Source organism: Drosophila novamexicana, unplaced genomic scaffold (assembly GCF_003285875.2).
Source record: "Drosophila novamexicana strain 15010-1031.04,08,12 unplaced genomic scaffold, DnovRS2.1 tig00000434-arrow-pilon, whole genome shotgun sequence".
Taxonomy (NCBI): domain Eukaryota; kingdom Metazoa; phylum Arthropoda; class Insecta; order Diptera; family Drosophilidae; genus Drosophila; species Drosophila novamexicana.
In genome coordinates, this window is record NW_020824802.1 from 446725 (window position 1) to 463372 (window position 16648).

The window sequence follows — 16648 nt, forward strand, 5'->3', positions numbered from 1 at the left end:
TATGGCAGCTATATGATATAGTGGTTCGATCCAGCTGGTTTTGACATATGTGCTGCGTGCAACAAAAAAAGAGATGTCTGCAGAGTTTCATTAAGGTAGCTTTAAAACTGAGGGACTAGGTCGCATAGAAACAGACAGACGGACAGACGGACATGGCTATATCGACTCGGCTGTTGATGCTGATCAGGTATATATATACATTATGGGGTCGGAGATGTCTCTTTCTATGCGTTACACACTCTGCAAGGGTATAATAATGCGTTCCAGGACGAATGAAATACACTCTAATATGTTTCAAATTTTATTTTAAATTTTATTGAAAGAAAGTTAAATGAAACGTATAAAATTTTGTAAGGAACTGAATATGTATTGGACAGAAGGAAACAATCTGAAATGGCAAAAAGCAAGAGCTTGGAAAAAAAAATTTGTTAACAATAGGTACATGCCTACCTAGTTTTTTTATACCCTGAACCCATTAAAAATGGGTATAAGGGTATATTGTATTTGTGCAAAATCCAAATGTATGTAACAGGCAGAAGGAAGCATCTCCGACCCCATAAAGTATATATATTCTTGATCAGCATCAATAGCCGAGTCGATCTAGTCATGTCAGTCTGACTGTCCGTCCGTCCGTCCGTATGTTTGAGCCAAAGGATCTCAGAACCTATAAGAGCTAGAGACATTGAAATTTTAGATATAGATGCTCCTAGTTCCCGCGCAGATCGAGTTTGTTTCCCATAATCGCTAACTTACTCCGTTTCCAAGCAATCGATAAAAATCGATATCTACATCCTGTTGGGTAAATAATTAGAGCTAGAGCCACCAAACATGATATGTTGCTTATAGAATATTATAGATATTTCAAGTATCTTTCATTTCATACCTATCGCCACCTCCCCGCTACCACCACAGAGCTATAAATCAAGATAATAACCCAACTTTTATTGCCAACCAATTTAAACCACAATTTAAATGCAATTGATTTTTTCAGAATACACAAATATTCTATGGTACAATAAGATATACTGTAGAAAATTACATAAAGATCGGTTAAGAAAAACCAAAGTTATATGCAACTGCGCAATTGAATGGGACAGCAGCTTTAAGAATTTCTGTATACATGTACACACACACATTCATGCGCGTCTGCTTCGCATTCTAATAGCTTGGTTACATCTTTTTTTTGTAATGTTATTTTAGTTCCTTTTTTATCATAAGTACTTAATTGTTGGTGTGGCTGCTGAGTAGAGGCATAGCAAGTGGTGCGGTCTGTCGCGCGTTCGAGCCCTACCGGGGAAAGTATTATTATTTTTTTTTTTTGCTGGTGTGGCTGTTGAGTAGAGTCAACAGTAAGTAATGCGGTCAGTTGCAAATTCGAGCCCTGCCAATGGAACTTTTTTTTTATTAATTTATTTGTTGTTGGAATAAGAGGGTTAAGGGTATCCCCTAGTCGGGAGCTCCCGACTAGAACCTCTTAATTGTTTTTAAACAAAAAACTGTCTAGGATCGTTTGCTTCTGACGTCGCTTCAAAATTTGTTGAAAATGAGACACAGCATTACCATTGAATAATTCTGTTGCACGCATAGCTTCTTTCTAAATAGGGTGATGTTTTTCAACGTATGATGCAGACTCCCAAGCTTTGAGCATTTCTCTTATTGCACTAGACGGTTGCTGTTCTTCTTTTATTGAAGCACACTTCTGTTCCAGAAGTTCCATACGAGTTCCAGGATACACTCTATATAATGCTAACTACCCTAATGACGGTCCACAGGGAAGCGCTGCAATCACACTTAATTTTATGCAAGTAGCAATGATCGGAATAGAATCATCACAGGGCGATCTAGTGCTGGCGTCTATATATTGTCCTCCCAGGTACAATTCCATTAGAATTAATGAATTTCATGATCTTTTTGACTCGTTGGGTATCAAATACATAATCGCTGGACCCTTAGGCGCAATCACTAACCAAACAAGATATAGACTGGACATCACATAGAAGAAACGTTGGCACAAAAAGTATCGGAGGCATCTGGTTCAAAATCGCGAGTAAGGGAGTAAGATATACATATTATATATTTTTGAACCGCTTACTCTACAGGAAAGTGCTTAGCGCATTAACGGGAGCGCTGTTAATTTTTATCTAGCTCGCACTTACTCTCAGCTCTCAATGCGTTCTCTTTATGTTTAGGGATCGTTTAAATGTGTGTGTGTGTATGTTTTTTTTTTCAATTTTTCTCAAATGCTGAGGCATTTCTACCCTTTTGAAGGCACGAGTAATATGAAATAGAGAAAGGGTTTGCCACGTCGATGCGAAATTCTTGCATTTTAGCTCGTTATCGTTGGTAAGGGTACCTAAGCGTTGCCATGTGTGCATTTAAAATATTTTGGACTCGCTATTCACGCATACTTGTATGTTTTGTATTTAAATAGAAGCATTTATGCGCTTGTGTGCCTGTTACTTTCCTGGCGCCTGTCCCCGATGCAAATTTAACAAGATTTTGGGATTTCTGATTTTCGACCTCTACACACAGACACACACATACAAATGTCTGGGAATGGGCAGATAATGGGCGCAAAAGAAAATATCTTTATTTGCACGCGTCTGGCGCGCTCTTCTTATTTATGATTTTGATGAATGAAAGCCATTGAAGAAATCTTTAACGGTGTATTACTATTAGGATATTTTCGTAACGACGTTCGACGTTCATCAGGCATTTGACAGAGTATGGCATGACGGCTTAAAATTCAAATTAAAACACCTGCTTCCAGCGCCGTATTACTTTATACTAGAATCATTTAATTCTAATAGAACCTTCTTTGTCTCCTGCAAGATTTTTCAGAAATAGAGCACATAAAAGCTGGTGTTCCACAGTGAAGTGTGTTAGGACCTGTGCACACTTTATACATCCGACATGCCAAGTCCGACAAAAAGTCAGCACAATACCGACGCACCTCCAAATACTCTGATTGCAACATATGTTGATGACACAGCAATATTAGCTGCAATTCAACTACACCAACCAAAAAAAAAAAAAAGTCCTTCGGTAGGGCTCCAACTCGCGACATACCACGCCAATTACCAATGACACAACTCAACAGCCGCACCTATAATTCAGTGTTGATGAGAAAAAAACGAAGTAAAATAGCAGCACAGAAAACAAAACAATTGAATTTGAAGCAGACGCGCATGAATGTGTGTGTGTACATGTTTACAGAAATTACAGAAAATATCGAAAAACAAAACAAAAACCGATTTTAATGAAACTTTCCACAGTACATCTTATTGTACCATAGAATATTTGTGTATTCTCAAAAAGTTAATTGATTTATAGCTATGAGGCAATAGCGGGGAGGTGGCGATAGGTAAAAAATGAAAGATACTTGATATATATATACTATTCTAGAGCAAACATATAACTTTTGGTGACTCTAGCTCTTATTAATTACCCTATTTGATCAAAAAACTGGATTTCGTCATCGATTTTTATCGATTGCTTGTTAACGGAGTAAGTGAAACAAACTCAATCTGCGCATGGACTAGGAGGACCTACAGCTAAAATTTCAAGTCCCTAGCTTTTATAGTTTCTAAGATCCTTGCGCTCATACATACATACGGACGGACGGAAAGACGGACAGACGGACAGACTAGATCGACTCGGCTGTTGATGTTGATCAAGAATGTATATTTTTTATGCTTCCTTCTGCCGGTTACAGACATTCATATATTGCATAAATACATTCATATATTGCATAAATTATACCCTTTTTACCCATTTTTAATGGGTTCAGGGTATAAAAATTACCGCCTGCAGTGCGAGCAAACAAACTCTTGCAAGTGAAGCTGCGCTCAGCTGATCGCAACCCAAGTGCGTGTGCGCGAGTGCAGCAACGCTTCCGCGAGAGAGCTCACCTTCAGCTGCACTGATAGTGCTGGCAAAACAGACGCTGCAGTGACTGTGCTGATTCTAAAGTCACAGCTTGTGATCAATTACTTGTTTAAAAATACAGGATGTTTTTGTAATTAAGTGTTGAACAAATTGCTTCTTTTTTTTCTTCCTGCTGGAAAAAAGATAATGAAGTAAAAAGCAATGGCTACAAACAACCGACCTCAAGGCGAACAAATTCATTCGCCGATCTACCCGCTGCCGAACAGCTCAGCAACCTCCCCTACTATCATGGCCACTAATGTCGATCGGCTTGATGGAAGCAGGCCACTTGAAGATTTTTATCGATACTAGATCCTACGAAGACATGCTCACCAGTAGCGGAAACCGGAACGGCGCCTCCACCTCGCGGTCAGCCTGTACCCTGTAATGCTCGACTTGGCACACGCTACAGCATGGTGCTAAAAGCACAACGACAACAACAACCACTACAACTTTAGCGTCATTCAGCAGCGGCTGCAGGACATCTGCCTCAACAGGCACATGCCTCTCTAGAGCCTTCGGGACCCGCCCTAAAGCCGCCAATCCGACCTTGCAATCCGCATCGTCTGGCAGCCAGAGTCCCTCCTTGGCAGCTACGACCCCAACCCCAGACCAACAGCAAGCAGCGAAGAAGATCTCCAAGCCCAGGCCGATAACAGTCCCTGGAGTCAGCGATATTGTCGCAATGGAGGAAACCATAGATCAGGCAGTGGGCCCAGACGCCTACGAGTTCAAGGTCTCTCCCTCTGGCTATCTGAGAATATACGCCAAAGATGCCGATACCCACAGAGCAATTGTCCGCAAGCTCACTGAAGTGAGAGTGCAGTTTACTCACTTCTGCCTAATGGAAGACAGACCATACCGCGTTGTGGTTAAAAATCTGGCCGCTTCTACTGTCAAACGTATACAACCCGGGCGCCAGACAGCCTACAAGTGATGCGAGTGCAGACTTCACCAACGACTCGCCAAGTCACAACTTCTAGTTTGTTGATCTCGAGCAGGCACTTAACAACAGGGTTGGCCGTCAACGGGTCATTATTGAGCTTCGGAGGAAGAACAACAGTATAAGGCAGTGTTTCCGCTGCTTCTAGTTCGACCACACCAAAAAATACTGTCTCAAACAGCCCAAGTGCGGTAGTTGCGGTCAGTCCCATTGGACAAACTCTGAGCAGTGCCAGGCCAAAACAGTGGCGGTCCTGCGATGCTGCTTCCTATAAAAGATGCAAAAAGTATCAGGTTAGACTAAATGCCGGGCAGCCGGCCATCACTGTCTCCCCTCCCATACAATAAAGCCATCTTCAACATAAACGAAGAACTAGTCAGCAGTTCGCACCTTCTCGAATTGTACGACAGGGCCTGTCGTAAGCTGATGCGCTGTGGCCAGGTCATCATGTACAAGCCCGCCAGCTCCCAGAGCGCACTTTTCAGCCCACTGTCAAACCAATGCAGCTCTAACAACCACTGCAAGGACCTCAGGAGTAAGACGCGTCCCTTGGAAGACCTCCAGCAGTCCCTTGCAGCTTTTAATGCCTCATTTGCAACCATTCTGGTAAGCATTAAAGAGCAAATGCGCAAGGTACACCGCAGCTCGGTTTCCCAAACAGCCGCAAATAACGGCTTCCTTCAAAATGCTAACGAGCTCAAGATTTTTCTGAGAAAACATGATATAGACATTGTGCTCATCTCAGAAACACACCTACACACAAACTTGTACCTAACAATGGAGGGGTACGTCTGTTACCGTGTGGATCACCCAACAGGACGAGCCAGGGGCGGTACTGGAGTGCTGGCAAAACAGGATTTAGCTCACAACCATCTGCACACGGTGACCTCAAGTTAGACACAGCTGTCTTCTATCATGATGGAGTTTCCCTTGGGTGAAATCCTCGTTGCGGCAGCATACCTACCACTTAACATCACCTGGAACCGAGTTGAATTTGACTCTCTCCAGCTTGGCCCCAAATTCATTGTTTGAGGTGACTTCAACGCAAAGCACAGACTGTGGGGAAACTACAGAGCTGACAGCAGAGGCAAGCGACTAACCTACAATGCGGTGATTTTTTTGCCTTCATTTTTAATGCAGCTTTCAATTAGGACACTTTCCAGAGGCCTGGAAGAAGGCGCAAATCGTTATGCTGTACAAAAGCGGAAAGCCTCCCAACCAGCTGGAATCGTATCGCCCCATCAGCATCCTACCTGCTTTTGGGAAAATTCTGGAGAGATGTATCCTTAGAAGGATGTATCCTGGAAAGTACGGAGGTAAGACATGCAACCCCGAAGTTTAAGTTTGGATTCCGACTCAGGCACGGTACACCTGAGCAACTCCATCGGGTAGTTAACTTCATACTAGATGGTTTCCACAGAAAAGCAGCATATCTCAATATCCAGCAAGCTTTCGACCGGGTGTGGCACGCAGATCTTCTTTCATCAAGGACAAACTAAATATGCAGCTATTTAGCATCATCGCGAGCTTCCTAATTGAGAGAACATTTCAAGTGGTGCAGGGTGGCATAGCCTCTCAAACCAAACGCATAAAAGCGATCGTTCCGCGAGGCAGCGTTTTGGGTCCCACTTTATACAGCCTGTTTAAACGTGACATGCCCACTGCAAAGGCTAGCACAAGTAATGATCGACAGGACCTTCTGGTGGCCACGTTTGCTGACGACACGGCAATCCTTGCAAAGCACAATTGTGTGTACGTGGCAACTGACCTTCTGTAGGAGTACCTCAAGCGATTTGAAAACTGGGCATGTAAATGGAATATCGCAGTGAACCCTGGAAAATGCGCCACGGTTACCCGTTCTCTACGCAAGGACTCTTGCCGTGGACCTTTCTTCAATGGTGAACTTCTTGAACAAAATCGTGAACACAAGTACCTAGGAGTCACTTTCGACAGACGACTTACATTTAGTAAGCACGTCTCTGTAGTATCAGGCAACGTTAAATCCAAGTTAAGGCGAATGAGCCGGCTCCTCAACTTCTACAACAAACTCTCCCTCCGAAACAAGGTCCTTATCTACAAAGCAATCCTTGCCCCTGTGTGGCGCTATGGGCTCCAATTCTATGTGACCACTAGTATTCAGCAGCGGGGATGATGCGACGCCAGGAAACTGGCTTGGACGTTGTTGCGGGTAACGAGTCGCTTACCAGCGCGTGGCGATTCGTTTTTTTTTTCTAAAGGAAGTAAAGGAATTATCTTTATCATGTTGTTGGTCAGGGTATTATTCGGATAAATGCTTATAAAATAACTGCCATTACCGAGTATCCAGCGCCTCGCTCGCTTAAACAATTGCGTCGCTTTCTCGGTATGACTGGGTGGTACCATAAGTTCATTCGACAACTCGAAAAAAGTTTGAATAGTCAGAAGCGGCAGATCAAGCTTTCTAGGCGCTTAAAACTGAAATGTGTAAGGCCCCTGTGTTGCATACACCTAACTTTGAAGCTCCCTTCTACATACACTGGCGTGGCTGGTGTTCTCGTCCAAATTAATTATACAGGTGTCGAGGTCCCCATAGCATTTATATCGCGGAAGTTGAACAAATGCCAACGTTATTATTCAGTTACAGAGAAGGAATGTCTAGCAGCAATTTTAAGCATCCGCAAGTTTTGAGCTTACGTTGAAGGCCATATACTGTTATTACCGACCACGCATCCCTTAAATGGCTCATAAATCAAGCAGACCTCAGTAGTCGTCTAGCTCGATGGGCTCTTAAGCTTCAACGATATACATTCTCTATACAATATCGGAAGGGCAGTAAAAATATTGTACCAGATGCTTTATCCCGTACTCACACGGAGGATTTATCGGCTTTAGATGTTGATGACTTTATTGATATGCAGTCTCCATATTTTAAATCCCAGGGTTATGAGTTGTTGATGTCCAAAGTTTTGCAGAATCAGACTCAAATGCCGGACGTCAAAGTTATCGATGGCTTTATTTATCGGAGCATTATCCGAGCATGCCTCAGGAGGCAGAGTTACCGATGACGTGGCTTGGAAATTATGGCTACCCAAAGAGTTTCTTCCCCATGCTTTGAAATTAGCTCATTTTGATCCCTTAGCGTCGCATTGTGGAATGAATAAGACACTAGAGAGATTACGACGATATTATTATTGGCCAAATTTAGTTTCAGACGTGAAAGAGTATATTAATAAATGTGAAATTTGCAAAGCGACTAACCATCCGAACCGTGTTTTGAGACCTCCTATGGGAAAAAGTGGAGAAACTCATCGATTCTTTCAAAAATTGTATGTTGATTATCTTGGACCGTATCCCCGTTCTAAGGCTGGTCATATTGGCATATTTATTGTGCTTGACCATTTCACAAAGTTTATTTTCTTGAAACCTGTTCGCAAATTGACCGCAGATGCTATTCTACCGTTTTTGGAACAAGAGTTGTTTCACTGTGTCGGGGTTTCAGAAGTGATTGTGTCGGATGGTGTTCAATTTAAATCACAAATATGTAACAAGATTCTTCAAAAGTATTCGATACACCACTCGTACACTGCAGTTCACTCACCTCAAGCAAACGCATCCGAGCGTGCCAATGGATCTGTTATAGCAGCCATGAAAGCTTATATAAATCCTAATCAGGCTAATTGGGATAAAAAACTAAGCATTATCTGTTGTTCACTGCGATCCAGTTGGCATTTTGCTCAGAATATGATTACCATTAGGTCAACATATAAATTATTACGAGACTTGAATTTATTTGAAGATCGAACAGTGCAATTTAGCAGAGATGATTCCTTTGATTTAATGAGAAATCAGGCTGCCAAAAGCTACTCAAAAGCAGCACGTATGAAATGAAAACTCCTACAATCTAAGGTGTAGTCCAGTATTGTTTACTGTAGGACAAGAAGTTTTTCGAAGGAACTTCCAACAGAGCATTTTCTCTCAAGGTGTTAATGCTAAGCTAGCTCCTACTTTAATCAAGGCAAGAATACGACGTAAGCTTGGTAATAGTTACTATGAGTTGGAGAACCTACAAGGGCAGTTCATGGGAAAGTACCATGCGAAAGACATAAAACAATAATTAAATGGTGAAAATATATTCGCTTCAAGCGCGAATCGCACTTTGGTGGTTTCAAATAAATAAGATATGTAAGCCCCCCAAAGTCCGATTTCGGCGGATGGGAATTGTAGTGGCGCTTGAAGCAAGAACAATTTGTTTGAGTTTAAATAATCAGCGCAAAAATGGACAATGTAAATCCAGCCAAGTTCTTGTACCTTGCTTACCTTAGTAGATCTCGCCATCTATGGCTCAACCCGGGCGTGATATCGCTTGTAACGAGTGGAAGAGAAACAAGTAAGAGGTTCTAGTCGGGAGCTTCCGACTAGGGATTACCCTGAACCCTCTTATTTCAACGCCAAAATGCAGTTCGCGCAACGCGCTCGTTTGAAGTAATAAAGATAAATTAAAACAAGTAAGAGGTTCTAGTCGGGAGCTCCCGAATAGGGGATACCCTGAACCCACTTATTCCAACACCAAATAAATTAATAAAAAAAAGTTCCCTTGGCAGGGCTCGAATTTGCAACTAACCGCATTACTTACTGTCACCTCTTCTCAACAGCCACACCAGCAAAAAAAAAATAATAATACTTTCCCCGGTAGGGCTCGAACTCGCGACAGACCGCACCACTTGCTATTCCTCTACTCAGCAGCCACACCAACAATTATGTACTTATGATATGTGTGTGTGCACACGTATACAGAAATTCTTAAAGCTGCTGCCCCATTCAATTGCGCAGTTGCATATAACTTTGGTTTTTCTTAGCCGATCTTTATGAAATTTTCTACAGTATATCTTATTGTACCATAGAATATTTGTGTATTCTGAAAAGATCAATTGCATTTAAATTGTGGTTTAAATTGGTTGGCAATAAAAATTGGGTTATTAACTTGATTTATAGCTCTGTGGTGGTAGCGGGGAGGTGGCGATAGATATGAAATGAAATTTACTTGAAATATCTAAAATATTCTAGAAGCAACATATCATGTTTGGTGGCTCTAGCTCTTATTAATTACCCTAAAAAAAACAGGATGTCGATATCGATTTTTATCGATTGCTTGGAAACGGAGTAAGTTATCGATTATTGGAAACAAACTCGATCTGCGCGAGAACTAGGAGCATCTACATCTAAAATTTTTAGCTCTTATAGGTTCTGAGATCCTTTGACTCATACATACGGACGGACGGACGGACGGACGGACGGACGGACGGACGGACAGACAGACGGACATGGCTAGATCGACTCGGCTATTGATGCTGATCAAGAATATATATACTTTATGGGGTCGGAGATGCTTCCTTCTGCCTGTTACATACATTTGGATTTTGCACAAATCCAATATACCCTTATACCCATTTTTAATGGGTTCAGGTTATAAAAATAGTAGAGGAATGTTAATTTGATAATTGGAAATGGCGTCTGTCCTGGTGTCGCTGTAAAATAAAGGCGATCGGAGCTCAGATCTTTCTTTTACCTTCGGTCCACCGTGGAGAAAGGTTGACTCAAAATAGTAAGTACGTGCGCCTATTTAAAATCGCGCTTAATCTCTGAGAAACAGCATTTTCTAAAGCATCATTTTTAATAGAATTTCAAAAAAAAATATCTAAGTGCCCGCATCGATGAACTACTTCTCAGCCGCCAGTTGGTCGCAATAATTAATTGAGAAACTAAAAAAAAGTGCCAGACGTTTGCTTTGTTGACCCAAAAGACTAAAAAGCACTCATATTTCAACCTGTCTATTGCAGTTATGGCTCTTCGTAATGTTCTCATCAACAAAGTATAATGATATATTATAGTCTTTCGACTTTCTGCAATTAGCAGCGGCAAATAGCTTAATCAGCTGCGTCCAGCTTTACCGCATCTCGTCAAATCTCGCTGTTTCGTTTCGTGCTCTCTAGCCTGCTCGAAAATGGGAGTTCTTTTCGTGCTCTCTAGCCTGCTCGAACATGGGAGTTCGAAATACGAATTAGTAAGAGACGATCGCCGTCGGCGTAACTCCAAATATTAGTTGAAAATCGTTCCCTGGTGGCTGACGTCGTCAAAATCAGCTGCATTTACTTGGTCGCGCAATCATTTTTTTTTTACATATAAGCGAAACGAAATCTTGTTTCTTTGTTTTTTTAGTGTAATTTTTTTTGCTGGAAAAATGAATAATTAGATTAGCTAACAGAAAAGTGAAAAACTGAATAAGTCCTATTGTGAACGTCATCGACGTAGTCAAGTCGCCTTACGCGCATTAAGTTAGTGAGAGTTTCTTTTTTCTTGCAACCGCATGGTCAAATTCTTACTCTGTTTTTTCTTGCACTACATATTCGTTCCATTCGCCTATATTCTTTACTCTCCTTCCATGCTCCGAAGTTCGGATCGCCATTTTGCTGGTGAGAGCCAGATTTTAAACAAATTCGAAAAGCAACGTGTTAAGAGAAAGAGAGAGAATACAAGTTTTTGTTATCTAGTGCCTTCTTTTTTTATTTCTTCTAAATTTTTTTGTGCACTTAGAAGTGATTTTTTTCAGCAGATCATCGCACATTATATCGATGGAAGCGCTTTCGGAGATGGAGTGAATGTATGTAAGTGAAGCAAAAAAAAAAAATAATGTCCTAATAATAATTTAATGGATAATTAAATGCCGCGTTAAAGAGCAAACAAATCGGTAAAGAAAAAACGTTAAGAGAATAATCTACTTCAAGTGAGCGTTAAAGCTTTCGCTAAATGAATTAAAAATTTAAATGAATTTTTGCCGAACAAAAAAAAACAAAGGAATAATTTTTACTTTTACCAATTCGGGTCATAGACCACGTTAGAACCTCACCTTTATGTGTAATATAAGTCTTTTATTAATTTTCTTTATTTTTTCTATTAGAAAAAAATGTATAATGGCTTAACAAAATTTCGATTGAAATCCACAATTCACCACAAAAATAAATATGTGTAACGAACTTACAATTATGTGCTAATTTGCCTTATTTATGTTGGAGCCATGCGTCGTCGGAATGTTAGGGTAACGTAATCTGTGTTGTTTTAGGGATCACCGACCATTTGTCTGGTCAAGCGGCCCCGGTGATCATGGTAGGGTGGGCAACAGCTGTCGCATTGATACCAGCGCAGCATAACAACAACATATACAGCTACGGTCCCTAATCAATCTAGTACAATTTCGTTAACTCTCAAGATTTTTTCTAACCCCCGTAATTTTGTTTGTGCAATCGAACTGGACATCTTAATAGCACACGAAATTTTTATATTTAATTACAAGAGCTTGCGGGTAGGTAGCTTAGCCATTTATGAGTCAACCCACCCCAGCCGACTTCACTGTGCTGGAACCAGCGCGTGCTTCGCTAGACGCTACACGGACATCAGCTCGCTTACATACGTTGTATGTTACAATTATGCTTTCCTTTCGAAAATGCAAACTGATGTCATTTACACTGACTTCAGGAAGGCGTTTGATTCTGTGCACCATGACATTTTACTTTTGAAACTTGACCAAATAGGTTTCCCTCCGTCTCTTTTGCTTTACATTAATTCTTATTTAAAAGGTAGGACCCAAAGAATAATGCTGAGGCTGACTACCTCTAAACAGATTCACGTTATTTCTGTTGTTCCTCAAGGTAGTCATCTTGGACCTTTCCTCTCTGTTATATCACATGTCCGTGTACTCATATATGCGGACGATGTGAAACTTATTCTATCATACACTAATCCCCTTTATTTTACGCTATGCAACTTTGGTATTCGGCCATTTAATCTTACTACACCTTATCTTGTCAGTTAAACAATCGACAATACCCCCTTGCGACGTATACTAACAGTTAAGGATCTAGGCGTTCTTTTTGATTCTAAACTCTGTTTCAATCTTCTCATATATCTTGTTCGCCCTATCCTTGAATACTGCTCTTGCATCTGGTCTCCGCAGTATAACAATAGTCAAGATGGTCTTGAATCTATTCAGAAGTAATTTCTGCTTTTTTCCCTACGAGGTTTAGATTGGGACCCTAATCTTCGGTTGCCATCCTACTCCAGCAGACTGCTTCTTCTTAACCTTCCGTCGTTAACTAACCGTAGGACAATTCTCGGTGTTGTCCTTCTAAATAAATTGATTATTATTCCCTGAACCCATTAAAAATGGGTATAAGGGTATATTGTATTTGTGCAAAATCCAAATGTATGCAACAGGCAGAAGTAAGCTTCTCCGACCCCATAAAATATATATATTCTTGATCAGCATCAATAGACGAGTCGATCTAGCCATGTCCGTCTGTCTGTCCGTCCGTCCGTATGTATGGACGCAAGGATCTCAAAACCTATAAGTGCTAGAGACTTGAAATTTTAGATGTAGATGCTCCTAGTACTCGCGCAGATCGATCGTTTGATCGTTTGTTTCCGATAATCGATAACTTCCTCCGTTTTCAAGCAATCGATAAAAATCTATATCGATATCCTGTTTTTTGGGCAATTTTGGTAAATAATAAGAGCTAGAGTCACCAAACTAGACATATAGCATCTAAAATAGAATATATATATATTTGACGTTGGAAGAAGAGGGTTCAGGGTATCCCCTAGACGGGAGCTCCCGACTAGAACCTCTTACTTGTTGGCGATATAGATTCTTCTTTTACTGCTAAGGCGTCTTCAATTCTCTGTTCCGGCTAGACCAACCAGAAACTATCGCCCCCTATTCCTATCTTCGTGCACAACAGACTATGCTATGCACAATCCTTTTCGCATTATGTAAAACTTATAATAGTTTGCATTACGTTTTCCCTACCGAACTTTCACTACCCCTAATAAAATCCTTGCTTTCAGGATACCTTCGGGAAGTTACTGACCATTCCCAGCTATGAGCAGGGACATAGCTTACTGAACAGGCTGTAAATTTTCCCCATCGGGTCTGTGATTTCCCATTACTTTTTCTCTTTGCCCTATCTACTTAGCTCTATATATCTAGCTTACATATCATTACTTTATTAAAAAATCTTATTACTTCATTTTTTCCTATTTATTGTATTTTCTTAATTAATATAGCAAATTAAGATTATTTTTAATTTTACTTAAGAGCAGTTTTTTCCTACTCACACCCTTTTGCTTATCTGCAGGCTCTAATAGCGTCACTGACAAAATTAGCTGTGAAAAAGGGCACAGCTGGCCGGACTGGCAAATACAACACCTCCATCGGTCAGTGATGGTATTAAGAAAATTGTGTTCTCTTACTAGGCTCTTAGCATATAAGTCCATTTTCTATTGTATGTATTATCTATTAAATAATGAGAAAAACTAGTTTTGTCGACCATTAATAAATAAAATAAAGTAAAATAATTTATATAGGGTATTCACTTGATAGTATTTGATAGGTTGGTTTATTACCTTTTTGTTCTTTCACACAGTACTCATTACTTTTAGAAATATTGTTTACGTAGATAAGTCAGCGACATATACACACTAAATCAGGATCCAAAGACCATATCAGTGATATAAACCGTATAGAATTAACGTGTACTTATTCCCTTCGATTCTAACGACAGCAACTATGCCATTTAACAAATATATTAAATGTTGAAAATCCGTGTGAGTGTGCGCACTGGTTAGATATCCACCATATCTGCGCTAAAGAAGGTCCGAGAATCTATGGGTCGCACACGTGGGGTTAAATGCTTATTTGCAGATAATCAGACTGGAAGCTTGGTCCGGCTTTAGGGAATACACTCCCTGTTACCAATCTACCGCAGAGTATAGCTAATTGTTGCTTTGGCATTGGCTCTGATAAGGGCTACGAGTAATTTGTATATTTTCACCCTGTACCCATTGAAAATGGGTAAAAAGGGTATATTGTATTTGCGCAAAATGAATATGTATGTAACAGGCAGAAGGAAGCATCTCCGACCCCATAAAGTATATATATTCTTGATCAGCATGAATAGTCCGTCCGTCTGTCCGTATGAACGCACGGATCTCAGAATCTATGAGAGCTAGGGACTTGAAATTTTATCAATAATCAATAACATGTTGCTTCTAAATTATAATATATAAGTAACAAGATCCCGAGTTTCGATATAAAATATTTATTCGGCTCAACTGAGCACTTGAGTTTCAAATTAAGAACTAACTTAAACATAGTTAAGCTCCTGACAACGTAACCCATGGCTCGCGGCAGCGCTGGAGCATAGCCCATGGTTCGTGGCAGAGCCGGCAGCAGAACGCTGACTTGGCGCCTCGTGACCGTTCTTGCGGCGATCACTCGACGCAGGCATGCGGGTGTCAGGTTCCGTTGGAAACTTAGTTGCACAAGCGTCCGGTCCAATGACCTGGTCAGCACAATTTGTCTTGCGCGTGTTAACTCCTCCCGGGGCTAAGTGGGAGCCGTCCTCGGATTTCCCCAAATGTGCTGTTTGTTCTATTCGGCGTTTAAGGGCCAAGTGTCGACGAACTATCCAAAAGCCGAGATAACACAACAAGACAAGGGCAAGAGTAAGACAGCAGCTCAACAGCGGCTTTGACATCAGCTCAGATTGGAGATCGACGATTCGTTGAAGATTTCTCAGACTAAGGTCATGGAGGAAAGGCAAACTCAGGTGTTCTCGATGGCTGGTCACATTGATTTGTGACGTGACGGACACCGCAGGTTTTTTCCTAAGGACGCCTCGACGGTTTACGTATCGTGTGCCATTCAGGGTAATGTAGTCGTCGTAGGTTGCCAGGTGTGTGCCAGAAACCAGCTGACTGATGCCATTACTATCTTCGACCTTGATGGTTGCGTCATTGATAATAATAAGGCCCTCGTCAACCACTGTAATCGGTTCTAGATGTCCAGGGCGAGTGGCACAGTGTGCAATGGAGCCGGACACCAGTTGTTGGGCGCAAGTTGTGTTCTGCAACCTCTTGCAGAAAGTGGAGCTTGTAGCGGCTTTGCACCCAGAGACGGCGAAGATTTGCACACCGCAATCGGCTACCGTGCTGTTTTCTAAATCTAAGATTATTTTTTTACGCTGAACGGGAAAAACATTAATTTTTTTGCAGACTAACTTAGGTTTAGGATATTTGATCAAAAAGTGTAACATATCGTTATTTTGAAAGGCTTTAATATTGGCTACACCTAAACTGTCTGCTACGCTAACATTTGTGAAGTGCTCATTTGCTATTTCTTTGACGTCTACGCTGTCCAGAATGAGGGGGCTAATTTTATTTGCTTTTGCTAGTGTTATGGATAATATTAGGTCTTCCAAGTTAGTAATAATTATTCTATTTTTCGCTAAAATGGTTGCATATAAATGTTCATAATCCGCGTCTTCCTTTTTATGAATTGAGTTCAAAGTCTTTGTAATTTCATTAAGTCGTGTTTGAAATTTGGTATTTATTTCAACTTGTCTGTTTTCGTTTTCTATTAACTGTCCTTGCCGAAACTTAATCTGTTCCCAGTCGTCAAAATCCGGTGTACCGGCCACTACCTTCAGTGCAGTTCCCAGCAAGTTTATGCTACGAGCGTGTCTGTGGTGGACCTTCAGTGTATCTATTAGTGATTCTATATGTCCGAGGTCCGTGCTGAGTAGGTTTTTCATATGGTCCTTAGTGAATAAGTTCAGTGTCTTTCTAGTCTCGTCGGCGTAGGTTTCGTATGACGTAATGTTCGTTGTATGTCCTAGGTAGCCGTACTCGTCCCAAATAGTCACGTCTCCGTCCGTTACGGGAATGTAGTCAGCGTGAGAGTAGTCA